Source organism: Carica papaya, chromosome 8 (assembly GCF_054855325.1).
Source record: "Carica papaya isolate Zhongbai chromosome 8, ASM5485532v1, whole genome shotgun sequence".
In the NCBI taxonomy this organism is placed as follows: Eukaryota; Viridiplantae; Streptophyta; class Magnoliopsida; order Brassicales; family Caricaceae; genus Carica; species Carica papaya.
In genome coordinates this window covers 10,475,267-10,502,757 of record NC_142316.1, presented here as the reverse complement: position 1 = coordinate 10,502,757, position 27,491 = coordinate 10,475,267, and the positions used below count along the sequence as shown (strand labels likewise).

Here is a 27,491-nt window from a genome sequence, read left to right as displayed (position 1 = left end):
TGGGCGAGAGTAGCACTCAGATTGGTGACCACTTCGAAACTCCTCGTGTTTCACCCATTTTCTTGGGAGGTCCTCGTGTTGCACCCATCTTTTTACAGATGATTCTTTCGACGTTACGCGCGACTTGATTTATGGTCCGCAGGTTTATTCGCAAATGTGAGTCACGGCGCCGTGGCATTTTACTTGATATTAGAACGAGTACGGGAGGTGCAGTGCGCACGCACAAGGATACAAATGACGGGAAGATGAAGAAAAGAGAAGGAATGTATGTATTTGAAGCACAAAATTAAACAAGTGGCATCATACCAGCACTAATGCACTGGATCCCATCAGAACTCTGCAGTTAAGTGTGCTTGGGCGAGAGTAGTACTCGGATGGGTGACCTCTTGAGAAGTCCTCGTATCGCAACAACTTTTTTTCAGATGGGTCGTTCGACGTTACGCGCGACTGGAACTATGGTCCGCTGGTTTATACGCAAATGTGAGTCAAGAATCAGGGGCATTTTAATCGATATTAGAACGAGAAGGAGAGGTGCAGTGTGAACGCACAAGGAAACAAATGATGGGAGGGGGGGAGGGAAGAAGGAGTGTATGTATTTTCAGCACGAAATTAAACAGGTGTGGTCACACCAGCACAAATGCACCGGATCCCATCAGAACTCCGCAGTTAAGTGTGCTTTGGCGAAAGTAGTACAATGATGGGTTACCTTCTCGGAAGTTCTCGTGTTGCACCCATTTTCTTTTTTTCAGATGTGCCGTTCGACGTTACGCGCGACTTTAATTATGGTCCGCAGATTTATTCGCAAATTTAAGTCACCGCGCCGTGGCATTTTACTTGATATTTGAACGAGAACGAGAGGTGCAGTGCGCACGCACAAGGAAACAAATGACGGGAGGGGGAAGAAAGGAGAAGGAGTTTATGTATTTGCAGCGCAAAATTAAACAGGTGCGATCATACCAGCACTAATGCACCGAAATTAGGGTTCATTGGTTTATACGCAAATGTGAGTCAAGAAGCTGGGGCATTTTAATCGATATTAGAACGAGATGAAGAGATGCAGAGTGCACGCACAAGGAAACAAATGACGGGAGGGGGAATGGAGGGAGAAAAAGTGTATGTATTTGCAGCGCAGAATGAAACATGAGCAATCATACCAGCACCAATGCAACGGATTCTATCAGAACTCCGCAAGTTAAGGGTGCTTGGGCGAGAGTAGCACTAGGATGGTGACCTCCTACGAAGTCCTTATATTTCACCCATTTTCTTAGGAAGTCCTCATGTTGCACCCAATTTTTTGCAGATGATTCTTTTGACGATACGCGCGACTTGAATTATGGTCCTTAGGTTTTTTCGCAAATGTGAGTCACGGCACCGTAGCATTTTACTTGATATTAGAACGAGCACGAGAGGTGCAGTGCGCACGCACAAGGAAGCAAATGACGGGAGGGGGAAGAAAAGAGAAGGAGTTTATGTATTTGCAGCGCGGAATTAAACGGGTGAGATCATACTAGCACTAATGCACCGGATCCCATCAGATCTCCGCAGTTAAGTGTGCTTGGGTGAGAGTAATACTCAGATGGGTGACCTCCTAGGAAGTCCTCGTGTCGCACCAATTTATTTTCAGACGGGTCGCTCGACGTTACGCGCGACTGGAACTAGGGTCCACTGGTTTATACGCAAATGTGAGTCAAGAAGCAGGGGCATTTTAATCGATATTAGAACGAGAAGGAGAGATGCAGAGTGCACGCACAAGGAAACAAATGACGGGAGGGGGGATAGAGGGAGAAAAAGTGTATGTATTTGCAGCGCAGAATGAAACATGAGCAATCATACCAGCACCAATGCAACGGATTCTATCAGAACTCCGCAAGTTAAGGGTGCTTGGGCGAGAGTAGCACTAGGATGGGTGACCTCCTGCGAAGTCCTTATATTTCAAACATTTTCTTAGGAAGTCCTCGTGTTGCACCCATTTTTTTGCAGATGATTCTTTTGACGTTACGCGCGACTTGAATTATGGTCCTCAGGTTTATTCGCAAATGTGAGTCACGGCGCTGTAGGATTTTACTTGATATTAGAACGAGAACGGGAGCTGCAGTGCGCACGCACAAGGAAACAAATTACGAGAGGGGGACGAAAGGGGAATGAGTTTATGTATTTGCAGCAGGAAATTAAACAGGTGCAATCATTCCAGCAGTAATGCACTGGATCCCATTAGAACTCCGCAGTTAAGTGTGCTTGGGCGAGAGTAGTACTCGGATGGGTGACCTCTTGGGAAGTCCTCGTGTCGCACCAATTTTTTTTCAGACGGGTCGATCGACATTATGCGCGACTGAAACTAGGGTCCGCTGGTTTATACGCAAATGTGAGTCAAGAAGCAGGGGCATTTTAATCGATATTAGAACGAGAATGAGAGGTGAAGTGTGAACGCACAAGGAAACAAATGACCATAGGGGGACGAAAGGAGAAGGAGTGTATGTATTTGCAGCGCGAAATTAAACAGGTGCGATCATACCAGCACTAAAGCCCCGGATCCCATCAGAACTCCGCACTTAAGTGTGCTTGGGCGAGAGTAGTACTTGAATGGGTGACAACTTGGGAAGCCCTCGCGTTGCACCTATTTTTTTCGGATGGGTTGTTCGACGTTACGCGCGAATGGAATTATAGACCGCTGGTTCATTTGCAAAGGTGAGTCACTGTGCCGGGGCATATTACTTGATATTAGAACGAGAAAGAGAGATGCAGAGTGCACGCACAAGGAAACAAATGACGGGAGGGGGGATGGGAGGAGAAAGAGTGTATGTATTTGCAGTGCAGAATAAAACATGAGGGATCATACCAGCACTAATGCAACGGATTCTATCAGAACTCCGCAGTTAAGGGTGCTTGGGCGAGAAAAGTACTCGGATGGGTGACCTCCTGCGAAGTCCTTATATTTCACCCATTTTCTTAGGAAGTCCTCGTGTTGCACCCATTTTTTTGCAGATGATTCTTTCGACGTTACGCGCGACTTGATTTATGGTCCACAGGTTTATTCGCAAATGTGAGTCACGGTGCCGTGGCATTTTACTTGATATTAGAACGAGAACGGGAGGTGCAGTGCGCACGCACAAGGAAACAAATGACGGGAGGGGGAAGATAGGGGAATGAGTTTATGTATTTGCAGCGCGAAATTAAACAGGTGCGATCATACCAGCACTAATGCACCGGATCCCATCAGAACTCCGCAGTTATGTGTGCTTGGGCGAGATTAGTACTCGGATGGATGACCTCTTGGGAAGTCCTCGTGTCGCACCAGTTTTTTTCAGACGGGTCGTTCAACATTACGCACGTCTGGAACTAGGGTCCGCTGGTTTATACGCAAATCTAAGTCAAGAAGCAGGGGCATTTTAATCGATATTAGAACGAGAATGAGAGGTGAAGTGTGAACGCACAAGGAAACAAATGACGGGAGGGGGAAGAAAGGAGAAGGAGTGTATGTATTTGGTGCGCAAAAATAAACAGGTGCGATCATACCAGCACTAAAGCTCCAGATCTTATCAGAACTCCGCAATTAAGTGTGCTTGGGCGAGGGTAGTACTCGGATGGGTGACCACCAGGGAAGCCCTCGTGTTGCTTCTATTTTTTTTCGAATGGGTTGTTCGACGTTACGCGCGAATGGAATTATAATCCACTGGTTCATTTGCAAAGGTGAGTCACGGTGCCGGGGCATATTACTTGATATTAGAACGAGAAAGAGAGATGCAGAGTGCACGCACAAGGAAACAAATGATGGGAGGGGGGATGGAAAGAGAAAGAATTTATGTATTTGCATTGCAGAATGAAACATGAGGGATCATACCAGCACTAATGCAACGGATTCTATCAGAACTCCGCAGTTAAGGGTGCTTGGGCGAGAAAAGTACTCGGATGGGTGACCTCCTGCGAAGTCCTTATATTTCACCCATTTTCTTGGGAGGTTCTCGTGTTGCACCCATCTTATTGCAGATGATTCTTTCGACGTTACGCGCGACTTGATTTATGGTCCACAGGTTTATTCACAAATTTGAGTCACGACACCGTGGCATTTTACTTGATATTATAACGAGTACGGGCGGTGCAGTGCGCACGCACAAGGAAACAAATGACGGCAGGAGGAAGAAAAGAGAAGGAGTGTATGTATTTGTAGCGCAAAATTAAATGGGTGCGATCATACCAGCACAAATGCACCGGATCCCATCAGAACTCCGCAGTTTAGTGTTCATTGGCGAAAGTAGAACAATGATGGGTTACCTCCTGGGAAGTTCTCGTGTTGCATCCATTTTCTTTTTTTCAGATGTGCCGTTCGACGTTACGCGCTACTTTTATTATGGTCCGCAGATTTATTCGCAAATGTGAGTCACGGTGTCGTGGCATTTTACTTGATATTTGAACGAGAACGAGAGGTGCAGTGTGCACGCACAAGGAAATAAATGACGGGAGGGGGAAGAAAGGAGAAGGAGTTTATGTATTTGCAGCGCAAAATTAAACAAGTGCGATCATACCAGCACTAATGCACCGGATCCCATCAGAACTTCGCAGTTAAGTGTGCATGGGCGAGAGTAGTACTCGGATGGGTGACCTCTTGGGAAGTCCTCGTGTCGCACTAATTTTTTTTTCAGACGGGTCGTTCGACGTTACGCTCGACTGGAACTAGGGTCCACTGGTTTATACGCAAATATGAGTCAAGAAGCAGGGGCATTTTAATCGATATTAGAACGAGAAGGAGAGATGCAGAGTGCACGCACAAGGAAACAAATGACGGGAGGGGGGATGGAGGGAGAAAACGTGTATGTATTTGCAGCGCAGAATGAAACATGAGCAATCATACCAGCACCAGTTCAACGGTGCGAAGTCCTCGGATGGGTGACCTCATCCGCTTGGGCGAGAGTAGCGCTAGGATGGGTGACCTCATGCGAAGTCCTAATATTTCACCCATTTTCTTAGGAAGTCCTCGTGTTCCACCCATTTTTTTGCAGATAATTCCTTCGACGATACGCGCGACTTGAATTATGGTCCTCAGGTTTATTCACAAATGTGAGTCACGGCACCGTAGCATTTTACTTTATATTAGAAGGGGCACGGGAGGTGCAGTGCGCACGCACAAGGAAACAAATGACGGGAGGGGGAAGAAAGGAGAATGAGTTTATGTATTTGCAGCGCGGAATTAAACGGGTGCGATCATACCAGCACTAATGAATCGGATCCCGTCAGAACTCCGCAGTTAAGTGTGCTTTGGCGAGAATAGTACTCGGATTGGTGATCTCCTGGGAAGTCCTCGTGTCGCACCAATTTTTTTTCAGACGGGTCGTTCAACGTTACGCGCGACTGGAACTAGGGTCCGCTGGTTTATACGCAAATGTGAGTCAAGAAGCAGGGGCATTTTAATCGATATTAGAACGAGAAGGAGAGGTGCAATGTGAACGCACAAGGAAACAATTGATGGGAGGGGGAGGGACGGAGAAGGAGTGTATGTATTTTCAGCAAGAAATGAAACAGGTGCGATCATACCAGCACTAATGCAACGGATTCTATCAGAACTCCGTAGGTAAGGGTGCTTGGGCGAGAGTAGTACTAGCATGGGTTACCTCCTGCGAAGTCCTTATATTTCACCCATTTTCTTGTGAAGTCATCGTGTTGCACCCATTTTTTTGCTGATGATTCTTTCGACATTACGCGCGACTTGAATTATGGTCCTCAGGTTTATTCGCAAATGTGAGTCACGGCGCCGTGGCATTTTACATGATATTAGAACGAGAACGGGAGGTGCAGTGCGCACGCACAAGGAAACAAATGACGGGAGGGGGAAGAAAGGGAAATGAGTTTATGTAATTGTAGCGCAAAATTAAATGGGTGCGATCATACCAGCACTATTGCACCGGATCCCATCTGAACTCCGTAGTTAAGTGTGCTTGGGCGAGATTAGTACTCGGATGGGTGACCTCCTGGGAAGTCCTCGTGTCGCAACAAATTTTTTTCAGACGGGTCGTTCGATGTTAGGCGCGTCTGGAACTAGGGTCCGCTGGTTTATACGCAAATGTGACTCAATAAGCAGGGGCATTTTAATCGATATTAGAACGAGAATGAGAGGTGAAGTGTTAACGCACAAGGAAACAAATGACGGGAGGGGGAAGAAAGGAGAAGGAGTATATGTATTTGCAGCGCGAAATTAAACAGGTGCGATTATACCAGCACTAAAGCCCCGGATCCCATCAGAACTCCCCAGTTAAGTGTGCTTGGGCGAGAGTAGTACTCGGATGGGTGACCACTTGGGAAGCCCTCGTGTTGTACCTATTTTTTTTCGGATGGGTTGTTCGACGTTATGCGCGAATGGAATTATAAACGGCTGGTTCATTTGCAAAGGTGAGTCACGGTGCCGGGGCATATTACTTGATATTAGAACGAGAAAGAGAGATGCAGAGTGCACACACAAGGAAACAAATGACGGGTGGGGGGATAGAAGGAGAAAGAGTGTATGTATTTGCAGTGCAGAATGAAACATGAGGGATCATACCAGCACTAATGCAACGGATTCTATCAGAACTCCGCAGTTAAGGGTGCTTGGGCGAAAAAAGTACTCGGATGGGTGACCTCCTGGGAAGTCCTTATATTTCACCCATTTTCTTGGGAGGTCCTCGTGTTGCACCCATCTTTTTGCAGAAGATTCTTTCGACGTTATGCGCGACTTTATTATGGTCCGCAAGTTTATTCGCAAATGTGAGTCACCGCGCCGTGGCATTTTACTTGATATTAGAACGAGTACGGGAGGTGCAGTGCGCACGCACAAGGAAACAAATGACGGGAGGAGGAAGAAAAGAGAAGGAGTGTATGTATTTGAAGCACAAAATTAAACAAGTGGCATCATACCAGCACTAATGCACTGGATCTCATCAGAACTCTGCAGTTAAGTGTGCTTGGGCGAGAGTAATACTCGGATGGGTGACCTCTTGGGAAGTCCTCGTATCACAACAATTTTTTTTCAGATTGGTCGTTCGACGTTACGCGCGACTGGAACTATGGTCCGCTGGTTTATACGCAAATGTGAGTCAAGAATCAAGGGCATTTTAATCGATATTAGAACGAGAAGGAGAGGTGCAGTGTGAACCCACAAGGAAACAAATGATGGGAGGGGGGGAGGGAAGAAGGAGTGTATGTATTTTCAGCACGAAATTAAACATGTGCGGTCACACCAGCACAAATGCACCGGATCCCATCAGAACTCCGCAGTTATGTGTGCTTTGGGGAAAGTAGTACAATGATGGGTTACCTCTTGGGAAGTTCTCGTGTTGCTCCCATTTTCTTTTTTTCAGATGTGTCGTTCGACGTTACGCGCGACTTTAATTATGGTCCGCAGATTTATTCGCAAATGTGAGTCACGGCACCGTGACATTTTACTTGATATTTGAACGAGAACGAAAGGTGCAGTGTGCACGCACAAGGAAACAAATGACGGGAGGGGGAAGAAAGGGGAAGGAATTTATCTATTTGCAGTGCAAAATTAAATAGGTGCGATCATACCAGCACTAATGCATCGGATCCCATCAGAACTCCGCAGTTAAGTGTGTTTGGGCGAGAGTAGTACTCGGATGGGTGACCTCTTGGGAAGTCCTTGTGTCGCACTAGTTTTTTTTTTAGACGGGTCGTTCGACGTTACGCGCGACTGGAACGAGGGTCCACTGGTTTATACGCAAATGTGAGTCAAGAAGCAGGGACATTTTAATCGTTATTAGAACGAGAAGGAGAGATGCAGAGTGCATGCACAAGGAAACAAATGACGGGAGGGGGGATGGAGGGAGAAAATGTGTATGTATTTGCAGCGCAGAATGAAACATGAGCAATCATACCAGCACCAATGCAACGGATTCTATCAGAACTCCACAAGTTAAGGGTGCTTGGGCGAGAGTAGCACTAGGATGGGTGACCTCATGCGAAGTCCTTATATTTCACCCATTTTCTCAGGAAGTCCTCGTGTTGCACCCATTTTTTTGCAGATGATTCTTTCGATGATACGCGTGACTTGAATTATGGTCGTCAGGTTTATTCGCAAATGTGAGGCACGGCACCGTAGCATTTTACTTGATATTAGAACGAGCACGGGAGGTGCAGTGCGCACGCACACGGAAACAAATGACAGGAGGGGGAAGAAAGGAGAAGGAGTTTATGTATTTGCAGCGTGGAATTAAAGGGGTGCGTCATACCAGCACTAATGCACCGGATCCCATCAGAACTCCACAATTAAGTGTGCTTGGACGAGAGTAGTACTCGGATGGGTGACCTCCTGGGAAGTCCTTGTGTCGCACCAATTTTTTTTTAGACGGGTCGTTCGACGTTACGCGCGATTGGAACTGGGGTCCGCTGCTTTATACGCAATTGCGAGTCAAGAAGCAGGGGCATTTTAATCGATATTAGAACGAGAAGGAGAGGTGCAGTGTGAACGCACAAGGAAACAATTGAGCGGAGGGGGAGGGAAGGAGAAGGAGTGTATGTATTTTCAGCACGAAATGAAACAGGTGCGATCATACCAGCACTAATGCATCGGATCCCATCAGAACTCCACAGTTTAGTGTGCTTGGGCGAGAGTAGTACTCAGATGGGTGACCTCTTGGGAAGTCCTCGTGTCGCACTAATTTTTTTTTTAGACGGGTCATTCGACGTTACGCGGGATTGGAACGAGGGTCCACAGGTTTATACGCAATTGTGAGTCAAGAAGTAGGGGCATTTTAATTGATATTAGAACGAGAAAGAGAGATGCAGAGTGCACGCACAAGGAAACAAATGATGGGAGGGGGAATGGAGGGAGAAAAAGTGTATGTATTTGCAGCGCATAATGAAACATGAGCAATCATACCAGCACCAATGCAACGGATTCTATCAGAACTCCGCAAGTGAAGGGTGCTTGGGCGAGAGAAGCACTAGGATGGGTGACCTCCTGCGAAGTCCTTATATTTCACCCATTTTCTTAGGAAGTCCTCGTGTTGCTCCCATTTTTTTGCAGATGATTCTTTCGACGATACGCGCGACTTGAATTATGGTCCACAAGTTTATTCGCAAATGTGAGTCACGGCACCGTAGTATTTTACTTGATATTAGAACGAGCACGGGAGGTGCAGTGCGCACGCACAAGGAAACAAATGATGGGAGGGGGAAGAAAGGAGAAGGAGTTTATGTATTTGCAGCGCAGAATTAAAAGGGTGCGATCATTCCAGCACAAATGCGCCGGATCCCATCAGAACTCTGCAGTTAAGTGTGCTTTGGCAAAAGTAGTACAACTAGGGTCCGCTGGTTTATACCCAAATGTGAGTCAAGAAGCAGGGCCATTTTAATCGATATTAGAACGAGAATGAGAGGTGCAGTGTGAATGCACAAGGAAACAATTGACGGGAGGGGGAAGAAAGGAGAAGGAGTGTATTTATTTGCAGCGCGAAATTAAACAGGTGCGATCATACCAGCATTAAAGCCCCGGATCCCATCAGAACTCCACAGTTAAGTGTGCTCGGGCGAGAGTTGTACTCGGATGGGTGACCACTTGGGAAGCCCTCGTGTTGCACCTATTCTTTTTCGGATGGGTTGTTCGACGTTACGCGCGAATGGAATTATAAACCACTGGTTCATTTGCAAAGGTGAGTCACGGTGCCGGGGCATATTACTTGATATTAGAACGAGTACGGGAGGTGCAGTGCGCACGAACAAGGAAACAAATGACGGGAGGAGGAAGAAAAGAGGAGTGTATATATTTGAAGCCTAAAATTAAACAAGTGGCATCAAACCAGCACTAATGCACTGGATCCGATCAGAACTCTGCAGTTAAGTGTGTTTGGGCGTGAGTAGTACTCGGATGGGTGACCTCATGGGAAGTCCTCGTCTCGCACTAATTTTTTTTCAGACGGGTCGTTCGACGTTACGCGTGACTGGAACTATGGTCCACTGGTTTATACGCAAATGTGAGTCCAGAATTAGGGGCATTTTAATCGATTTTAGAACGAGAAGGAGAGGTGCAGTGTGAACGCACAAGGAAACATATGATGGGAGGGGGGGAGGGAAGAATGAGTGTATGTATTTTCAGCACGAAATTAAACAGGTGCGGTCACACCAGCACAAATTCACCGGATCCCATCAGAACTCCGCAGTTAAGTTTGCTTTGGCGAAAGTAGTATAATGATGGGTTACCTCCTGGGAAGTTCTCGTGTTGCACCCATTTTCTTTTTTTCAGATGTGCCGTTCGACGTTACGCGCGACTTTAATTATTGTCCGCAGATTTATTCGCAAATGTGAGTCACGGCACCGTGGGATTTTACTTGATATTTGAACGAGAACGAGAGGTGCAGTGCGCACGCACAAGGAAAAAAATCATGGGAGGGGGAAGAAAGGAGAAGGAGTTTATGTATTTGCAGCGCGAAATAAAACAGGTGCGATCATACCAGCACTAATGCAACGGATTCTATCAGAACTCCGTAGGTAAGGGTGCTTGGGCGAGAGTAGTACTAGAATAGGTTACCTCCTGGGAAGTCCTTATATTTCATCCATTTTCTTGTGAAGTCCTCGTGTTGCACCCATTTTTTTGCAGATGATTCTTTCGACGTTACACGCGACTTGAATTTTGGTCCTCAGGTTTATTCGTAAATGTGAGTCACAGCGCTGTACCATTTTACTTGATATTAAAACGAGAACGGGAGGTTTAGTGCGCACGCACAAGGAAACAAATTACGGGAGGGGGAAGAAAGGAGAAGAAGTTTATGTATTTGCAGCGCGAAATGAAACAGGTGCGATCATACCAGCACTAATGCAACGGATTCTATCAGAACTCCGTAGGTAAGGGTGCTTGGGCGAGAGTAGTACTAGCATGGGTTACCTGCTGGGAAGTCCTTATATTTCACCCATTTTCTTGTGAAGTCCTTGTGTTGCACCCATTTTTTTGCAGATGATTCTTTCGACGTTACGCGCGACTTGAATTATTGTCCTCAGGTTTATTCGCAAATGTGAGTCACGGCGCTGTAGCATTTTACTTGATATTAGAACAAGAACGGGAGGTGCAGTGCGCACGCACAAGGAAACAAATGACGGGAGGGGGAAGAAAGGGGAATGAGTTTATGTATTTGCAGCGCGAAATTAAACAAGTGCGATCATACCAGCACTAATGCACTGGATCCCAATAGAACTCTGCAGTGAAGTGTGCTTGGGCGAGATTAGTACTCGGATGGGTGAGCTCCTGGGAAGTCCTCGTGTCCCACCAATTTTTTTTCAGACGGGTCGTTCGACGTTACGCGCGTCTGGAACTAGGGTCCACTGGTTTATACGCAAATGTGAGTCAAGAAGCAGGGGCATTTTAATCGATATTAGAACGAGAATGAGAGGTGAAGTGTGAACGCACAAGGAAACAAATGACAGGAGGGGGAAGAAAGGAGAAGGAGTGTATGTATTTGCAGCGCGAAATTAAACAGGTGCGATCATACCAGCACTAAAGCTCCGTATCCCATCAGAACTATGCAGTTAAGTGTGCTTGGGCAAGCATAGTACTCGGATGGGTGACCACTTGGGAAGCCCTCGTGTTGCACCTATTTTTTTTTGGATGGGTTTTTCGACGTTACGCACGAATAGAATTATAAACCGCTGGTTCATTTGCAAAGATGAGTCACGGTGCCGGGGCATATTACTTGATATTAGAACGAGAAAGAGAAATGCAGAGTGCACGCACAAGGAAACAAATGACGGGAGGGGGGATGGGAGGAGAAAGAATGTATGTATTTGCAGTGCAGAATGAATCATAGGGATCATACCAGCACTAATGCAACGGATTCTATCAGACCTCCGCAGTTAAGGGTGCTTGGGCGAGAAAAGTACTCGGATGGGTGACCTTCTGCGAAGTCCTTATATTTCACCCATTTTCTTGGGAGGTCCTCGTGTTGCACCCATCTTTTTGCAGATGATTCTTTCGACGTTACACGCGACTTGATTTATGGTCCGCAGGTTTATTCGCAAATGTGAGTCACGGCGCCGTGGCATTTTACTTGATATTAGAACGAGTACGGGAGGTGCAGTGCGCACGCACAAGGAAACAAATGACGGGAGGAGGAAGAAAAGAGAATGAGTGTATGTATTTGAAGCGCAAAAATAAAAAAGTGGCATCATACCAGCACTAATGCACTGGATCCCATCAGAACTCTGCAGTTAAGTGTGCTTGGGCGAGAGTAGTACTCGGATGGGTGACCTCTTTGGAAGTCCTCGTATCGCAATAATTTTTTTTCAGCTGGGTCGTTCGACGTTACGCGCGACTGGAACTATGGTCCGCTGGTTTATACGCAAATATGAGTCAAGAATCCGGGGCATTTTAATCAATATTCGAACGAGAAGGAGAGGTGCAGTGTGAACGCACAAGGAAACAAATGATGGGAGGGGGGGAGGGAAGAAGGAGTGTATGTATTTTCAGCACGAAATTAAACAGGTGCGGTCACACCAGCACTAATGCACCGGATCCTATCAGAACTCCGCAGTTAAGTGTGCTTTGGCGAAAGTAGTACAATGATGGGTTACCTCCTGGAAAGTTCTTGTGTTGCACCCATTTTCTTTTTTTCAGATGTGCCGTTCGACGTTACGCACGACTTTAATTATGGTCCGCAGATTTATTCACAAATGGTAGTCACGGCGTCGTGGTATTTTACTTGATATTTGAACGAGAACGATAGGTGCAGTGCGCACGCACAAGGAAACAAATGACGGGAGGGGGAAGAAAGGAGAATGAGTGTATGTATTTGCAGCGTGAAATTAAACAGGTGCGATCATACCAGCACTACAGCCCCGGATCCCATCAGAACTCCGCAGTTAAGTGTGCTTGGGTGAGAGTAGTACTCGGATCGGAGACCACCTGGGAAGCCCTCGTGTTGCACCTATTTTTTTTCGGATGGGTTGTTCGACGTAATGCGCGAATGGAATTATAAACCGTTGGTTCATTTGCAAAGGTGAGTCACGGTGCCGGGGCATATTACTTGATATTAGAACGAGAAAGAAAGATGCAGAGTGCACGCACAAGGAAACAAATGACGGGAGGGGGATGGGAGGAGAAAGAGTGTATATATTTGCAGTGCAGAATGAAACATGAGGGATCATACCAGCACTAATGCAATGGATTCTATCATAACTCCGCAGTTAAGGGTGCTTGGGCGAGAAAAGTACTCGGATGGGTGACCTCCTGCGAAGTCCTTATATTTCACCCATTTTCTTGGGAGGTCCTCGTGTTGCACCCATCTTTTTGCAGATGATTCTTTCGACGTTACGCGTGACTTGATTTATGGTCCGCAAGTTTATTCACAAATATGAGTCACGGCGCCGTGGCATTTTACTTGATATTAAAACAAGTACGGGAGGTGCAGTGCGCACGCACAAGGAAACAAATGATGGGAGGGGGAAGAAAGGAGAAGGAGTGTATGTATTTGCAGCGTGAAATTAAACAGGTCCGATCATACCAGCCCTAAAGCTCCGGATCCCATCAGAACTCCGTAGTTAAGTGTGCTTGGGCGAGAGTAGTACTCGGATGGGTGACCACTTGGGAAGCCCTCGTGTTGCACCAATTTTTTTTTGGATGGGTTGTTCGACGTTACGCGCGAATGGAATTATAAACCGCTGGTTCATTTACAAAGGTGAGTCACGGTGCCAGGGCATATTACTTGATATTAGAACGAGAAAGAAAGATGCAGAGTGCACGCACAAGGAAACAAATGACGGGAGGGGGATGGGAGGAGAAAGAGTGTATGTATTTGCAGTGCAGAATGAAACATGAGGGATCATACCAGCACTAATGCAACGGATTCTATCATAACTCCGCAGTTAATGGTGCTTGGGCGAGAAAAGTACTCGGATGGGTGACCTCCTGCGAAGTCCTTATATTTCACCCATTTTCTTGGGAGGTCCTCGTGTTGCACCCATCTTTTTGCAGATGATTCTTTCGACGATACGCGCGACTTGAATTATGGTCCTTAGGTTTATTCGCAAATGTGAGTCACGGCACCGTAGCATTTTACTTGAAATTAGAACGAGCACGGGAGGTGCAGTGCGCACGCATAAGGAAACAAATGACGGGTGGGGGAAGAAAGGAGAAGGAGTTTATGTATTTGCAGCGCGAAATTAAACAGGTGCGATCATACCAGCACTAATGCACCGGATCCCATCATAACTCCGCAGTTAAGTGTGCTTGGGCGAGAGTAGTACTCGGATGGGTGACCTCTTGGGAAGTCCTCGTATCGCAGTAATTTTTTTTTTTCAGACGGGTCGTTCGACATTACGCGCGACTGGAACTAGGGTCCGCTAGTTTATATGTAAATGTGAGTCAAGAAGTAGGGGCATTTTAATCGATATTAGAACGAGAAGGAGAGATGCAGAGTGCACGCACAAGGAAATAAATGACGGGATGGGGGATGGAGGGAGAAAAAGTGTATGTATTTGGAGCGCAGAATGAAACATGAGCAATCATACCAGCACCAATGCAACGGATTCTATCAGAACTCCGCAGGTTAAGGGTGCTTGGGCGACAGTAGCACTAGGATGGGTGACCTCCGGTGAAGTCCTTATATTTCACCCATTTTCTTAGGAAGTCCTCGTGTTGCACCCATTTTTTTATAGATGATTCTTTCGACGATACGCGCGACTTGAATTATGGTCCTTTGGTTTATTCGCAAATGTTAGTCACGGCACCGTAGCATTTTACTTGATATTAGAACGAGCACGGGAGGTGCAGTGCGCACGCACAAGGAAACAAATGACGGGTGGGGGAAGAAAAGAGAAGGAGTTTATGTATTTGCAGCGCGAAATTAAACAGGTGCGATCATACCAGCACTAATGCACCGGATCCCATCAGAACTCCACAGTTAAGTGTTCTTGGGCGAGAGTAGTATTCAGATGGGTGACCTCTTGGGAAGTCCTCGTGTCGCAGTAATTTTTTTTTTCAGACGGGTCGTTCGACGTTACGCGCGACTGGACTAGGGTCCGCTGGTTTATACGCAAATGTGAGTCAAGAAGCAGGGCATTTTAATCGATATTAGAACGAGAAGGAGAGATGCAGAGTGCACGCACAAGGAAATAAATGACGGGAGGGGGGATGGAGGGAGAAAAAGTGTATGTATTTGCAGCGCAGAATGAAACATGAGCAATCATACCAGCACCAATGCAACGGATTCTATCAGAACTCCGCAGGTTAAGGGTGCTTGGGCGAGAGAAGCACTAGGATGGGTGACCTCCTGCGAAGTCCTTACATTTCACCCATTTTCTTAGGAAGTCCTCGTGTTGCACCCATTTTTTTGCAGATGATTCTTTCGACAATACGCGCGACTTGAATTATGGTCCTCAGGTTTATTCGCAAATGTGAGTCACGGCACCGTAACATTTTACTTGATAGTAGAACGAGCAAGGGAGGTGCAGTGCGCACGCACAAGGAAATAAATGACGGGAGGGGGAAGAAATGGGAAAGAGTTTATGTATTTGCAGTGCGGAATTCACCGGGTGCGATCATACCACCACTAATGCACCGGATCCCATCAGAACTCCGCAGTTAAGTGTGCTTGGGCGAGAGTAGTACTCGGACGGGTGACCTCCTGGGAGGTCCTCGTGTCGCAACAATTTTTTTTCAGACGGGTCGTTCGACGTTACGAGCGACTGGAACTAGGGTCCGCTGGTTTATAGGCAAATGTGAGTCAAGAAGGAGGGGCATTTTAATCGATATTAGAACGAGAATGAGAGGTGCAGTGTGAACGCACAAGGAAACAATTGATGGGAGGGGGAAGAAAGGAGAAGGAGTGTATTTATTTGCAGCGCGAAATTAAACAGGTGCGATCATACCAGCACTAAAGCCCCGGATCCCATCAGAACTCTGCAGTTAAGTGTGCTTGGGCGAGAGTAGTACTCAGATGGGTTACCTCCTGCGAAGTCCTTATATTTCACCCATTTTCTCGGGAGGTCCTCTTGTTGTGCCCATCTTTTTGCAGATGATTCTTTCGACGTTACGCGCGACTTGAATTATGGTCCGCAGGTTTATTAGCAAATGTGAGTCACGGCGCCGTGGCATTTTACTTGATATTAGAACGAGTACGGGAGGTGTAGTACACACGCACAAAGAAACAAATGACGGGAGGAGGAAGAAAAGAGAAGGAGTGTATGTATTTGAAGCGCAAAATTAAACAAGTGGCATCATACCAGCACTAATGCACTGGATCCCATCAGAACTCTGCAGTTAAGTGTGCTTGGTCGAGAGTAGTACTCGGATGGATGACCTCTTGGGAAGTCCTCGTATCGCAACAACTTTTTTTCAGATGGGTCGTTCGACGTTATGCGCGACTGGAACTATGGTCCGCTGGTTTATACGCAAATGTGAGTCAAGAATCAGGGGCATTTTAATCGATATTAGAACGAGAAGGAGAGGTGCAGTGTGAACGCAAAAGGAAACAAAAGATGGGAGGGGGGGAGGGAAGAAGGAGTGTATGTATTTTCAACACGAAATTAAACAGGTGTGGTCACACCAGCACAAATGCACCGGATCCCATCAGAACTCCGCAGTTAAGTGTGCTTTGGCGAAAGTAGTACAATGATGGGTTACCTCCTGGGAAGTTCTCGTGTTGCACCCATTTTCTTTTTTTCAGATGTGCCGTGCAACGTTACGCGCGACTTTAATTATGGTCTGCAGATTTATTCGCAAATGTGAGTCACGGCATCGTGGCATTTTACTTGATACTTGAACGAGAACGAGAGGTGCAGTGCGCACGCACAAGGAAACAAATGACGGGAGGGGGGATGGAAGGAGAAAGCGTGTATGTATTTGTAGTGCAGAATCAAACATGAGGGATCATACCAGAACTAATGCAACGGATTCTATCAGAACTCCGCAGTTAAGGGTGCTTGGGCGAGAAAAGTACTCGGATGGGTGACCTCCTGCAAAGTCCTTATATTTCACCCATTTTCTTGGGAGGTCCTCGTGTTGCACCCATCTTTTTGCAGATGATTCTTTCGACGTTACGCGCGACTTGATTTATTGTCCGCAGATTTATTCGCAAATGTGAGTCACGGCGCCGTGGCATTTTACTTGATATTAGAACGAGTACGGGAGGTGCAGTGCGCATGCACAAGGAAACAAATGACGGGAGGGGGAAGAAAAGAGAAGGAATGTATGTATTTGAAGTGCAAAATTAAACAAGTGGCATCATACCAGCACTTATGCATTGGATCCCATCAGAACTCTGCAGTTAAGTGTGCTTGGGCAAGAGTAGTACTCGGATGGGTGACCTCTTGGGAAGTCCTCGTATCGTAACAATTTTTTTCAGATGGGTCGTTCGACGCTACGCGCGATTGGAACTATGGTCCGCAGGTTTATACACAAATGTGAGTCAAGAATCAGGAGCATTTTAATCGATATTAGAACGAGAAGGAGATGTGCAGTGTGAACGCACAAGGAAACAAATGACGGGAGGGGGAAGAAAGGAGAAGGAGTTTATGTATTTGCAGCGCGGAATTAAACAGGTGAGGTCACACCAGCACAAATGCACCGGATCACATCAGAACTTCGCAGTTAAGTGTGCTTTGGCGTAAGTAGTACAATGATGGGTTACCTCCTGAGAAGTTCTCGTGTTGCACCCATTTTCTTTTTTTCAGATGTGTCATTCGACGTTACCCGCGACTTTAATTATGGTCCGCATATTTATTCGCAAATGTTAGTCACGCCGCCGTGGCATTTTACTTGATATTTGAACGAGAACGAGAGGTACAGTGCGCACGCACAAGGAAACAAATGACGGGAGGGGGAAGAAAGGAGAAGGAGTTTATGTATTTGCAGCGCGAAATTAAACAGGTGCGATCATACCAGCACTAATGCACCGGATCCCATCAGAACTCCGCAGTTAAGTGTGCTTGGGCGAGAGTAGTACTCGGATGGGTGGCCTCCTGGGAATTCCTCGTTTCGCACTAATTTTTTTTCAGACGGGTCGTTCGACGTTACGCACGACTGGAACTAGGGTCCACTGGTTTACACGCAAATGTGAGTCAAGTAGCAGGGGCATTTTAATTGATATTAGAACGAGAAGGAGAGATGCAGAATGCACGCAAAAGGAAACAAATGACGGGAGGGGGGATGGAGGGAGAAAAAGTGTATGTATTTGCAGCGCAGAATAAAACATGAGCAATCATACCAGCACCAATGCAACGGATTCTATCAGAACTCCGCAAGTTAAGGGTGCTTGGGCGAGAGTAGCTCTAGGATGGGTGACCTCCTTCGAAGTCCTTATATTTCACCCATTTTCTTAGGAAGTTCTCGTGTTGCACTCATTTTTTTGCAGATGATTCTTTCGACGATACGCGCGACTTGAATTATGGTCCTCAGGTTTATTCGCAAATGTGAGTCACGGCACCGTAGCATTTTACTTAATATTAGAACGAGCACGAGAGGTGCAGTGCGCACGCACAAGGAAACAAATGACGGGAGGGGGAAGAAAGGAAAAGGAGTTTATGTATTTGCAGTGCAGAATTAAAAGGGTGCGATCATACCAGCACTAATGCACCGGATCCCATCAGAACTCCGCAGTGAAGTGTGCTTGGGCGAGAGTAGTACTCGGGTGGGTGACCTACTTTGAAGTCCTTGTGTCGCACAAATTTATTTTCAGACGGGTCGGTCGACGTTACACGCGACTTGAACTAGGGTTCGCTGGTTTATACGCAAATGTGAATCAAGAAGCAGGGGCATTTTAATCGATATTAGAACGAGGAGAGGTGCAGTGTGAACGCACAAGGAAACAATTGATGGGAGGGGGAGGGAAGGAGAAGGAGTGTATGTATTTTGAGCACGAAATGAAACAGGTGCGATAATACCAGCACTAATGCAACGGATTCTATCAGAACTCCGTAGGTAAGGGTGCTTGGGCGAGAGTAGTACTAGCATGGGTTACCTCCTGCGAAGTCCTTATATTTCACCAATTTTCTTGCGAAGTCCTCGTGTTGCACCCATTTTCTTTTTTTCAAATGTGCCGTTCGACGTTACGCGTGACTTTAATTATGGTCTAAAGATTTATTGGCAAATGTGAGTCACGGCGCCGTGGTATTTTACTTTATATTTGAACGAGAACGAGAGGTGTAGTGCGCAGGCACAAGGAAACAAATGACGGGAGGGGGAAGAAAGGAGAAGGAGTTTATGTATTTGCAGCGCAAAATTTAACAGGTGCGATCATACCAGCACAAAAGCTCCAGATCCCATCAGAACTCTGCAATTAAGTGTGCTTGGGCGAGGGTAGTACTCGGATGGGTGACCACTTGGGAAGCCCTCGTGTTGCACCTATTTTTTTTCAGGTGGGTTGTCCGACGTTATGCGCGAATAGAATTATAAACCGCTGGTTCATTTGCAAAGGTGAGTCACGGTGCCGGGGCATATTACTTGATATTAGAACGAGAAAGAGAGATGCAGAGTGCACGCAAAAAGAAACAAATGACGGGAGGGAGAATGGGAGGAGAAAGAGTGTATGTATTTGCAGTGTAGAATGAAACCTGAGGGATCATACAAGCACTAATGCAACGGATTCTATTAGAACTCCGCAGTTAAGGGTGCTTGGGCGAGAGTAGTACTAGCATGGGTTACCTCCTGCGAAGTCCTTATATTTCACCCATTTTCTTGTGAAGTCCTCGTGTTGCACCCATTTTTTTGCAGAGGATTCTTTCGACATTACGCGCGACTTGAATTATGGTCCTCAGGTTTATTCCCAAATGTGATTCACGGCGCTGTAGCATTTTACTTGATATTAGAACGAGAACGGGAGGTGCAGTGCGCACGCAGAAGGAAACAAATGACGGGAGGGGGAAGAAAGGGGAATGAGTTTATGTATTTGCAGTGCGAAATTAGACAGGTGCCATCATACCAGCACTAATGCACCGGATCCCATCAGAACTCCGCAGTGAAGTGTGCTTGGGCGAGATTAGTACTCAGATGGGTGACCTCCTGGGAAGTCCTCGTGTCGCACTAATTTGTTTTCAGACGAGTCGTTCGACGGTACGCGCGTCTGGAACTAGAGTCCGCTGGTTTATACGCAAATGTGAGTCAAGAAGTAGGGGCATTTTAATCGATATTAGAACGAGAATGAGAGGTAAAGTGTGAACGCACAAGGAAACAAATGACAGGAGGGGGAAGAAAGGAGAAGGAGTGTATGTATTTGTAGCGCGAAATTAAACAGGTGCGATCATACCAACACTAATGCAACGGATTCTATCAGAACTCCGTAGGTAAGGGTGCTTGGGCGAGAGTAGTACTAGCATGGGTTACCTCCTGCGAAGTCCTTATATTTCACCCATTTTCTTGTGAAGTCCTCGTGTTGCACCCATTTTTTTGCAGATGATTCTTTCGACGTTATGCGCTACTTTAATTATGGTCCTCAGGTTTATTCGCAAATGTGATTCACAGCGCTGTAACATTTTACTTGATATTAGAACAAGAACGGGAGGTGCAGTGCGCACGCACAAGGAAACAAATGACGGGAGGGGGAAGAAAGGGGAATGAGTTTATGTATTTGCAGCGCGAAATTAAACAGGTGCGATCATACCAGCACTAATGCACCGGATTGCATCAGAACTCCGCAGTGAAGTGTGCTTGGGCGAGGTTAGTACTCGGATGGGTGACCTCCTGGGAAGTCCTCGTGTCGCACTAATTTTTTTTCAGATGGGTCGTTCGACGGTACGCGCGTCTGGAACTAGGGTCCGCTGGTTTATAAGCAAATGTGAGTCAAGAAGTAGGGGCATTTTAATCGATATTAGAACGAGAATGAGAGGTGAAGTATGAACGCACAAGGAAACAAATGACGGGAAGGGGAAGAAAGGAGTAGGAGTGTATGTATTTGCAGCGCGAAATTAGACAGGTGCGATCATACCAGCACTAAAGCTCCGGATCCCATCAGAACTCCGCAGTTAAGTGTGCTTGGGCGAGAGTAGTACTCGGATATGTGTCCACCTGGGAAGCCCTCGTGTTGCACCTATTTTTTTTTTTCGGATGGGTTGTTCGACGTTACACGCGAATGGAATTATAAACCACTGGTTTATTTGCAAAGGTGAGTCACGGTGCCGGGGCATATTACTTGATATTAGAACGAGAAAGAGAGATGGAGAGTGCACGCACAAGGAAACAAATGACGGGAGGGGGAAGAAAGGAGAATGAGTTTATCTATTTGCAGCGCAAAATTAAACGGGTGCGATCATACCAGCACTAATACACCGTAACCCATCAAAACTCCGCAGTTAAGTGTGCTTGGGCGAGAGTAGTACTCGGATGGGTGACCTCTTGGGAAGTCCTCGTGTCGCACCAATTTTTTTTCAGACGGGTCGTTCGACGTTACGCGCGACTGGAACTAGGGTCCGCTGGTTTATACGCAAATGTGAGTCAAGAAGTAGGGGCATTTTAATCGATATTAGAACGAGAAGGAGAGGTGCAGTGTGAACGCACAAGGAAACAATTGATTGGAGGGGGAGGGAAGGAGAAGGATTGTATGTATTTTCAGCATGAAATGAAACATGTGCGATCATACCAGCACTAATTCAACGGATTCTATCAGAACTCCGTAGGTAAGGGTGCTTGGGCTAGAGTAGTACTAGCATGGGTTACCTCCTGTGAAGTCCTTATATTTCACCCATTTTCTTGTGAAGTCCTCGTGTTGCACCCATTTTTTTGCGGATGATTCTTTCGACGTTACGCGCGACTTGAATTATGGTCCTCAGGTATATTCGCAAATGTGATTCACGGCGCTGTAACATTTTACTTGATATTAGAGCAAGAACGGGAGGTGCAGTGCGCACGCAGAAGGAAACAAATGACCGGAGGGGGAAGAAAGGGGAATGAGTTTATGTATTTGCAGTGCGAAATTAGACAGGTGCCATCATACCAGCACTAATGCACCGGATCCCATCAGAACTCCGCAGTGAAGTGTGCTTGGGCGAGATTAGTACTCGGATGGGTGACTTCCTGGGAAGTCCTCGTGTCGCACTAATTTTTTTTCAGACGAGTCGTTCGACGGTACGCGCGTCTGGAACTAGGGTCCGCTGGTTTATACGCAAATGTGGGTCAAGAAGTAGGGGCATTTTAATCGATATTAGAACGAGAAGGAGAGGTGAAGTGTGAACGCACAAGGAAACAAATGACAGGAGGGGGAAGAAAGGAGAAGGAGTGTATGTATTTGCAGCGCGAAATTAAACAGGTGCGATCATACCAGCACTAATGCAACGGATTCTATCAGAACTCCGTAGGTAAGGGTGCTTGGGCGAGAGTAGTACTAGCATGGGTTACCTCCTGCGAAATCCTTATATTTCACCCATTTTCTTGTGAAGTCCTCGTGTTGCACCCATTTTTTTGCAGATGATTCTTTCGACGTTACGCGCTACTTTAATTATGGTCCTCAGGTTTATTCGCAAATGTGATTCACAGCGCTGTAGCATTTTACTTGATATTAGAACAATAACGGGAGGTGCAGTGCACACGCACAAGGAAACAAATGACGGGAGGGGGAAGAAAGGGGAATGAGTTTATGTATTTGCAGCGCGAAATTAAACAGGTGCGATCATACCAGCACTAATGCACCGGATCGGATCAGAACTCCGCAGTGAAGTGTGCTTGGGCGAGATTAGTACTCGGATGGTGACCTCCTGGGAAGTCCTCGAGTCGCAAAATTTTTTTTTCAGATGGGTCGTTCGACGGTACACGCGTCTGGAACTAGGGTCCGCTGGTTTATAAGCAAATATGAGTCAAGAAGTAGAGCATTTTAATCGATATTAGAACGAGAATGAGAGGTGAAGTGTGAACGCACAAGGAAACAAATGACGGGAGGGGGAAGAAAGGAGAAGGAGTGTATGCATTTGCAGCGCGAAATTAAACAGGTGCGATCATACCAGCACTAATGCAACGGATTCTATCAGAACTCCGTAGGTAAGGGTGCTTGGGCGAGAGTAGTACTAGCATGGGTTACCTCCTGCAAAGTCCTTATATTTCACCCATTTTCTTGTGAAGTCCTCGTGTTGCACCCATTTTTTTGCAGATGATTCTTTCGACGTTATGCTCTACTTGAATTATGGTCCTCAGGTTTATTCGCAAATGTGATTCACGGCGCTGTAGCATTTTACTTGATATTAGAACAAGGACGGGAGGGGGAAGAAAGGAGAAGGAGTGTATATATTTGTAGCGCGAAACTAAACAAGTGCGATCATACCAGAACTAAAGCCCCGGATCCCATCAGAACTCCGCAGTTAAGTGTGCTTGGGCGAGATTAGTACTCGGATGGTTGACCTCCTGGGAAGTCCTCGTGTCGCACCAATTTTTTTTCAGACGGGTCGTTCGACGTTACACGCATCTGAAACTAGGGTCCGCTGGTTTATACGCAAATGTGAGTCAAGAAGCAGGGTCATTTTAATCGATATTAGAACGAGAATGAGAGGTGAAGTGTGAACACACAAGGAAACAAATGACGGGAGGGGGAATAAAGGACAAGGAGTTTATGTATTTGCAGCGCGAAATTAAACAGGTGCGATCATACCAGCACTAAAGCTCCGGATCCCATCAGAACTCCGCAGTTAAGTGTGCTTGGGCGAGAGTAGTACTTGGATGGGTGTCCACCTAGGAAGCCCTCGTGTTGCACCTATTTTTTTTTCGGATGGGTTGTTCGACGTTACGCGCGAATGGAATTATAAACTGCTGGTTCATTTGCAAAGGTGAGTCACGGTGCCGGGGCATATTACTTGATATTAGAACTAGAAAGAGAGATGCAGAGTGCACGCACAAGGAAACAAATGACGGGAGGGGGGATGGAAGGAGAAAGAGTGTATGTATTTGCAGTGCAGAATGAAACATGAGGGATCGTACCAGCACTGATGGAACGGATTCTATCAGAACTCCGCAGTTAAGGGTGCTTGGGCAAGAAAAGTACTCGGATGGGTGACCTCCTGCGAAGTCCTTATATTTCACCCATTTTCTTGGGAGGTCCTCGTGTTGCACCCATCTTTCTGCAGATGATTCTTTCGACGTTACGCGCGACTTGATTTATGGCCCGCAGGTTTATTCGCAAATGTGAGTCACGGCGCCGTGGCATTTTACTTGATATTAGAACGAGTACGGGAGGTGCGGTGCGCACGCACAAGGAAATAAATGACGGGAGGAGGAAGAAAAGATTAGGAGTGTATGTATTTGAAGCGCAAAATTAAACAAGTGGCATCATACCAGCACTAATGCACTGGATCCCATCAGAACTCTGCAGTTAAGTGTGCTTGGGTGAGAGTAGTACTCGGATGGGTGACCTCTTGAGAAGTCCCCGTATCGCAATAATTTTTTTTCAGATAGGTCGTTCGACATTACGTGCGACTGTAACTATGGTCCGCTGGTTTATACGCAAATGTGAGTCAAGAATCAGGGGCATTTTAATCGATATTAGAACGAGAAGGAGTAGTGCAGTGTGAACACCCAAGGAAACAAATGATGGGAGGCGGGGAGAGAAGAAGGAGTGTATGTATTTTCAGCACAAAATTAAACAGGTGCGGTCACACCAGCACAAATGCACCGGATCCCATCAGAACTCCGCAGTTAAGTGTGCTTTGGCGAAAGTAGTACAATGATGGGTTACCTCCTGGAAAGTTCTCGTGTTGCACCCATTTTCTTTTTTTCAGATGTGTCGTTCGATGTTATGCGCGACTTTAATTATTGTCCGAAGATTTATTCGCAAATGTGAGTCACGGAACCGTTGCATTTTGCTTGATATTTGAACGAGAACGAGAGGTGCAGTGTGCACGCACAAGGAAACAAATGACGGGAGGGGGAAGAAAGGAGAAGGAGTTTATGTATTTGCAGCGCGAAATTAAACAGGTGCGATCATTCCAGCATTAATGCACCGGATCCCATTAGAACTCCGCAGTTAAGTGTGCTTGGGCAAGAGTAGTACTCGGATGGGTGACCTCTTGGGAAGTCCTCGTGTCGTACTAATTTTTTTTTCAGACGGGTCGTTCGACGTTACGCGCGACTGCAACTAGGGTCCACTGGTTTATACGCAAATGTGATTTAAGAAGCAGGGGCACTTTAATCGATATTAGAACGAGAATGAGAGATGCAGAGTGCACTCACATGGAAACAAATGACGGGAGGGGGGATGGAGGGAGAAAAAGTGTATGTATTTGCAGCGCAGATTGAAACATGAGCAATCATACCAGCACCAATGCAACGGATTCTATCAGAACTCCGCAAGTTAAGGGTGCTTGGGCGAGAGTAGCACTAGGATGGGTGACTTCCTGCGAAGTCCTTATATTTCACCCATTTTCTTAGGAAGTCCTCGTGTTGCACCCATTTTTTTGCAGATGATTTTTTCGACGATACGCGCGACTTGAATTATGGTCCTCAGGTTTATTCGCAAATGTGAGTCCTGGCACCGTAGCATTTTACTTGATATTAGAACGAGCACGGGAGGTGCGGTGCGCACGCACAAGGAAACAAATGACGGGAGGGGGAAGAAAGGAGAAGGAGTTTATGTATTTGCAGCGCGGAATTAAACGAGTGCGATCATACCAGCACTAATGCACCGGATCCCATCAGAACTCCGCAGTTAAGTGTGTTTGGGCGAGAGTAGTACTCGGATGGGTGACCTCTTGGGAAGTCCTCGTGTCGCACCAATTTTTTTTCAGACGGGTCGTTCCACGTTACGCGCGACTGGAACTAGGGTCCACTGGTTTATACGCAAATGTGAGTCAAAAAGCACGGGCATTTTAATCGATATTAGAACGAGAAGGAGAGGTGCAGTGTGAACGCACAAGGAAACAATTGATTGGAGGGGGAGGGAAGGAGAAGGAGTGTATGTATTTTCAGCACGAAATGAAACAGGTGCGATCATACCAGCACTAATGCAACAGATTCTATAAGAACTCCGTAGGTAAGGGTGCTTGGGCGAGAGTAGTACTAGCATGGGTTACCACCTGCGAAGTCTTTATATTTCACCCATTTTCTTGTGAAGTCCTTGTGTCGCACCAATTTTTTTTCAGACGGGTCGTTCGACGTTACGCGCGTCTGGAACTAGGGTCCACTGGTTTATACGCAAATGTGAGTCAAGGAGCATGGGCATTTTAATCGATATTAGAACGAGAACGAGAGGTGAAGTGTGAACGCACAAGGAAACAAATGACGGGAGGGGGAAGAAAGGAGAAGGAGTGTATGTAATTGCAGCGCAAAATTAAACTGGTGCGATCATACCAGCACTAAAGCTCCGGATCCCATCAGAACTCCGCAATTAAGTGTGCTTGGGCGAGGGTAGTACTCGGATGGGTGACCACTTGGGAAGCCCTCGTGTTGCACCTATTTTTTTTCAGGTGGGTTGTCCGACGTTACGCGCGAATGGAATTATAAACCGCTGGTTCATTTGCAAAGGTGAGTCACGGTGCCGGGGCATATTACTTGATATTAGAACGAGAAAGAGAGATGCAGAGTGCACGCACAAGGAAACAAATGACGGGAGGGGGGATGGAAGGAGAAAGAGTGTATGTATTTGCAGTGCAGAATGAAACATGAGGGATCGTACCAGCACTAATGCAACGGATTCTATCAGAACTCCGCAGTCAAGGGTGCTTGGGCGAGAGTAGCACTAGGATGGGTGACCTCCTGCGAAGTCCTTATATTTCACCCATTTTCTTAGGAAGTCCTCGTGTTGTACCCATTTTTTTGCACATGATTCTTTGGACATTACGCGCGACTTGAATTATGGTCCTCAGGTTTATTCGCAAATGTGAGTCACGGCGCTGTAGCATTTTACTTGATATTAGAACGAGAACGGGAGCTACAGTGCGCACGCACAAGGAAATAAATGACGGGAGGGGGACTTAAGGGGAATGAGTTTATGTATTTCAGCGCGGAATTAAACGGGTGCGACCATACCAGCACTAATGCACCGGATCCCATCAGAACTCCGCAGTTAAGTGTGCTTGGGCGAGAGTAGTACTCGGATGGGTGACCTCTTTGGAAGTCCTCGTGTCGCACCAATTTTTTTTCAGACGGGTCGTTCGACGATACGCGCGACTGGAATTAGGGTCCGCTGGTTTATACGCAAATGTGAGTCAAGAAGCAGGGGCAGTTTAATCGATATTAGAACGAGAATGAGAGGTGAAGTGTGAACGCACAAGGAAACAAATGACCGAACGGGGAAAAAAGGAGAAGGAGTGTATGTATTTGCAGCGCAAAATTAAACAGGTGCGATCATACTAGCACCAAAACTCCGGATCCCTTCAGAACTCCGCAGTTAAGTGTGCTTGGGCGAGGGTAGTACTCAGATGGGTGACCACTTGGGAAGCCCTCGTGTTGCACCTATTTTTTTTCGGATGGATTGTTCGACGTTACGCGCGAATGGAATTATAAACCGCTGGTTCATTTGCAAAGGTGAGTCACGGTGCCGGGTCATTTTACTTGATATTAGAACGAGAAAGAGAGATGCAGAGTGCACGCATAAGGAAACAAATTACGGGAGGGG

The 27,491-nt window shown here is 46.5% G+C and overlaps 9 non-coding genes and 42 pseudogenes across 9 annotated transcripts; all 51 read left to right on the top strand.

The window, feature by feature from the left end:
* Positions 1 to 293: 293 nt before the first annotated feature.
* LOC148241484 (5S ribosomal RNA) lies at positions 294 to 411 on the top strand (annotated as a pseudogene).
* Positions 412 to 615: 204 nt separating this feature from the next.
* On the top strand, positions 616 to 734 carry LOC148241483 (5S ribosomal RNA; annotated as a pseudogene).
* Positions 735 to 1,494: 760 nt separating this feature from the next.
* LOC148241482 (5S ribosomal RNA) lies at positions 1,495 to 1,613 on the top strand (annotated as a pseudogene).
* Positions 1,614 to 2,174: 561 nt separating this feature from the next.
* Positions 2,175 to 2,293, top strand: LOC148241481 (5S ribosomal RNA; annotated as a pseudogene).
* Positions 2,294 to 2,498: 205 nt separating this feature from the next.
* Positions 2,499 to 2,617, top strand: LOC148241480 (5S ribosomal RNA; annotated as a pseudogene).
* Positions 2,618 to 3,176: 559 nt separating this feature from the next.
* LOC148241479 (5S ribosomal RNA) lies at positions 3,177 to 3,295 on the top strand (annotated as a pseudogene).
* A 204-nt stretch (positions 3,296 to 3,499) lies between these two features.
* On the top strand, positions 3,500 to 3,618 carry LOC148241478 (5S ribosomal RNA; annotated as a pseudogene).
* A 560-nt stretch (positions 3,619 to 4,178) lies between these two features.
* Positions 4,179 to 4,297, top strand: LOC148241477 (5S ribosomal RNA; annotated as a pseudogene).
* Positions 4,298 to 4,506: 209 nt separating this feature from the next.
* On the top strand, positions 4,507 to 4,625 carry LOC148241476 (5S ribosomal RNA). Its single transcript, XR_015814794.1, has one exon. It is a non-coding gene; the product is annotated as a 5S ribosomal RNA (ribosomal RNA).
* Positions 4,626 to 5,188: 563 nt separating this feature from the next.
* Positions 5,189 to 5,307, top strand: LOC148241475 (5S ribosomal RNA; annotated as a pseudogene).
* A 559-nt stretch (positions 5,308 to 5,866) lies between these two features.
* On the top strand, positions 5,867 to 5,985 carry LOC148241474 (5S ribosomal RNA). Its single transcript, XR_015814788.1, has one exon. It is a non-coding gene; the product is annotated as a 5S ribosomal RNA (ribosomal RNA).
* A 205-nt stretch (positions 5,986 to 6,190) lies between these two features.
* LOC148241473 (5S ribosomal RNA) lies at positions 6,191 to 6,309 on the top strand (annotated as a pseudogene).
* A 559-nt stretch (positions 6,310 to 6,868) lies between these two features.
* Positions 6,869 to 6,985, top strand: LOC148241472 (5S ribosomal RNA; annotated as a pseudogene).
* Positions 6,986 to 7,191: 206 nt separating this feature from the next.
* On the top strand, positions 7,192 to 7,310 carry LOC148241471 (5S ribosomal RNA; annotated as a pseudogene).
* A 209-nt stretch (positions 7,311 to 7,519) lies between these two features.
* On the top strand, positions 7,520 to 7,638 carry LOC148241470 (5S ribosomal RNA; annotated as a pseudogene).
* Positions 7,639 to 8,200: 562 nt separating this feature from the next.
* On the top strand, positions 8,201 to 8,318 carry LOC148241469 (5S ribosomal RNA; annotated as a pseudogene).
* A 205-nt stretch (positions 8,319 to 8,523) lies between these two features.
* LOC148241468 (5S ribosomal RNA) lies at positions 8,524 to 8,642 on the top strand (annotated as a pseudogene).
* An 805-nt stretch (positions 8,643 to 9,447) lies between these two features.
* LOC148241467 (5S ribosomal RNA) lies at positions 9,448 to 9,566 on the top strand (annotated as a pseudogene).
* Positions 9,567 to 10,091: 525 nt separating this feature from the next.
* Positions 10,092 to 10,210, top strand: LOC148241466 (5S ribosomal RNA; annotated as a pseudogene).
* Positions 10,211 to 11,127: 917 nt separating this feature from the next.
* On the top strand, positions 11,128 to 11,246 carry LOC148241465 (5S ribosomal RNA; annotated as a pseudogene).
* Positions 11,247 to 11,451: 205 nt separating this feature from the next.
* LOC148241464 (5S ribosomal RNA) lies at positions 11,452 to 11,570 on the top strand (annotated as a pseudogene).
* Positions 11,571 to 12,130: 560 nt separating this feature from the next.
* LOC148241463 (5S ribosomal RNA) lies at positions 12,131 to 12,248 on the top strand (annotated as a pseudogene).
* Positions 12,249 to 12,452: 204 nt separating this feature from the next.
* On the top strand, positions 12,453 to 12,571 carry LOC148241462 (5S ribosomal RNA; annotated as a pseudogene).
* A 209-nt stretch (positions 12,572 to 12,780) lies between these two features.
* On the top strand, positions 12,781 to 12,899 carry LOC148241461 (5S ribosomal RNA; annotated as a pseudogene).
* A 559-nt stretch (positions 12,900 to 13,458) lies between these two features.
* LOC148241460 (5S ribosomal RNA) lies at positions 13,459 to 13,577 on the top strand (annotated as a pseudogene).
* A 559-nt stretch (positions 13,578 to 14,136) lies between these two features.
* Positions 14,137 to 14,255, top strand: LOC148241459 (5S ribosomal RNA; annotated as a pseudogene).
* Positions 14,256 to 14,819: 564 nt separating this feature from the next.
* Positions 14,820 to 14,938, top strand: LOC148241458 (5S ribosomal RNA; annotated as a pseudogene).
* Positions 14,939 to 15,499: 561 nt separating this feature from the next.
* Positions 15,500 to 15,618, top strand: LOC148241457 (5S ribosomal RNA; annotated as a pseudogene).
* A 205-nt stretch (positions 15,619 to 15,823) lies between these two features.
* LOC148241456 (5S ribosomal RNA) lies at positions 15,824 to 15,942 on the top strand (annotated as a pseudogene).
* A 236-nt stretch (positions 15,943 to 16,178) lies between these two features.
* LOC148241455 (5S ribosomal RNA) lies at positions 16,179 to 16,296 on the top strand (annotated as a pseudogene).
* A 204-nt stretch (positions 16,297 to 16,500) lies between these two features.
* Positions 16,501 to 16,619, top strand: LOC148241454 (5S ribosomal RNA; annotated as a pseudogene).
* Positions 16,620 to 17,506: 887 nt separating this feature from the next.
* LOC148241453 (5S ribosomal RNA) lies at positions 17,507 to 17,625 on the top strand (annotated as a pseudogene).
* Positions 17,626 to 17,834: 209 nt separating this feature from the next.
* Positions 17,835 to 17,953, top strand: LOC148241452 (5S ribosomal RNA). Its single transcript, XR_015814877.1, has one exon. It is a non-coding gene; the product is annotated as a 5S ribosomal RNA (ribosomal RNA).
* Positions 17,954 to 18,514: 561 nt separating this feature from the next.
* LOC148241451 (5S ribosomal RNA) lies at positions 18,515 to 18,633 on the top strand (annotated as a pseudogene).
* Positions 18,634 to 19,193: 560 nt separating this feature from the next.
* LOC148241450 (5S ribosomal RNA) lies at positions 19,194 to 19,312 on the top strand. The gene has a single exon (XR_015815699.1). It is a non-coding gene; the product is annotated as a 5S ribosomal RNA (ribosomal RNA).
* A 560-nt stretch (positions 19,313 to 19,872) lies between these two features.
* Positions 19,873 to 19,991, top strand: LOC148241449 (5S ribosomal RNA; annotated as a pseudogene).
* Positions 19,992 to 20,550: 559 nt separating this feature from the next.
* LOC148241448 (5S ribosomal RNA) lies at positions 20,551 to 20,669 on the top strand (annotated as a pseudogene).
* Positions 20,670 to 20,874: 205 nt separating this feature from the next.
* On the top strand, positions 20,875 to 20,993 carry LOC148241447 (5S ribosomal RNA; annotated as a pseudogene).
* Positions 20,994 to 21,201: 208 nt separating this feature from the next.
* LOC148241446 (5S ribosomal RNA) lies at positions 21,202 to 21,320 on the top strand (annotated as a pseudogene).
* A 559-nt stretch (positions 21,321 to 21,879) lies between these two features.
* Positions 21,880 to 21,998, top strand: LOC148241445 (5S ribosomal RNA; annotated as a pseudogene).
* Positions 21,999 to 22,203: 205 nt separating this feature from the next.
* On the top strand, positions 22,204 to 22,322 carry LOC148241444 (5S ribosomal RNA; annotated as a pseudogene).
* A 235-nt stretch (positions 22,323 to 22,557) lies between these two features.
* LOC148241443 (5S ribosomal RNA) lies at positions 22,558 to 22,675 on the top strand (annotated as a pseudogene).
* A 521-nt stretch (positions 22,676 to 23,196) lies between these two features.
* LOC148241442 (5S ribosomal RNA) lies at positions 23,197 to 23,315 on the top strand (annotated as a pseudogene).
* Positions 23,316 to 23,520: 205 nt separating this feature from the next.
* On the top strand, positions 23,521 to 23,639 carry LOC148241441 (5S ribosomal RNA). The gene has a single exon (XR_015814294.1). It is a non-coding gene; the product is annotated as a 5S ribosomal RNA (ribosomal RNA).
* Positions 23,640 to 24,201: 562 nt separating this feature from the next.
* On the top strand, positions 24,202 to 24,319 carry LOC148241440 (5S ribosomal RNA; annotated as a pseudogene).
* A 204-nt stretch (positions 24,320 to 24,523) lies between these two features.
* On the top strand, positions 24,524 to 24,642 carry LOC148241439 (5S ribosomal RNA; annotated as a pseudogene).
* Positions 24,643 to 24,851: 209 nt separating this feature from the next.
* Positions 24,852 to 24,970, top strand: LOC148241438 (5S ribosomal RNA; annotated as a pseudogene).
* Positions 24,971 to 25,532: 562 nt separating this feature from the next.
* On the top strand, positions 25,533 to 25,651 carry LOC148241437 (5S ribosomal RNA). The gene has a single exon (XR_015814957.1). It is a non-coding gene; the product is annotated as a 5S ribosomal RNA (ribosomal RNA).
* Positions 25,652 to 26,210: 559 nt separating this feature from the next.
* Positions 26,211 to 26,329, top strand: LOC148241436 (5S ribosomal RNA). The gene has a single exon (XR_015814722.1). It is a non-coding gene; the product is annotated as a 5S ribosomal RNA (ribosomal RNA).
* Positions 26,330 to 26,888: 559 nt separating this feature from the next.
* Positions 26,889 to 27,007, top strand: LOC148241435 (5S ribosomal RNA). Its single transcript, XR_015816031.1, has one exon. It is a non-coding gene; the product is annotated as a 5S ribosomal RNA (ribosomal RNA).
* Positions 27,008 to 27,212: 205 nt separating this feature from the next.
* LOC148241434 (5S ribosomal RNA) lies at positions 27,213 to 27,331 on the top strand. Its single transcript, XR_015814490.1, has one exon. It is a non-coding gene; the product is annotated as a 5S ribosomal RNA (ribosomal RNA).
* Positions 27,332 to 27,491: the final 160 nt, after the last annotated feature.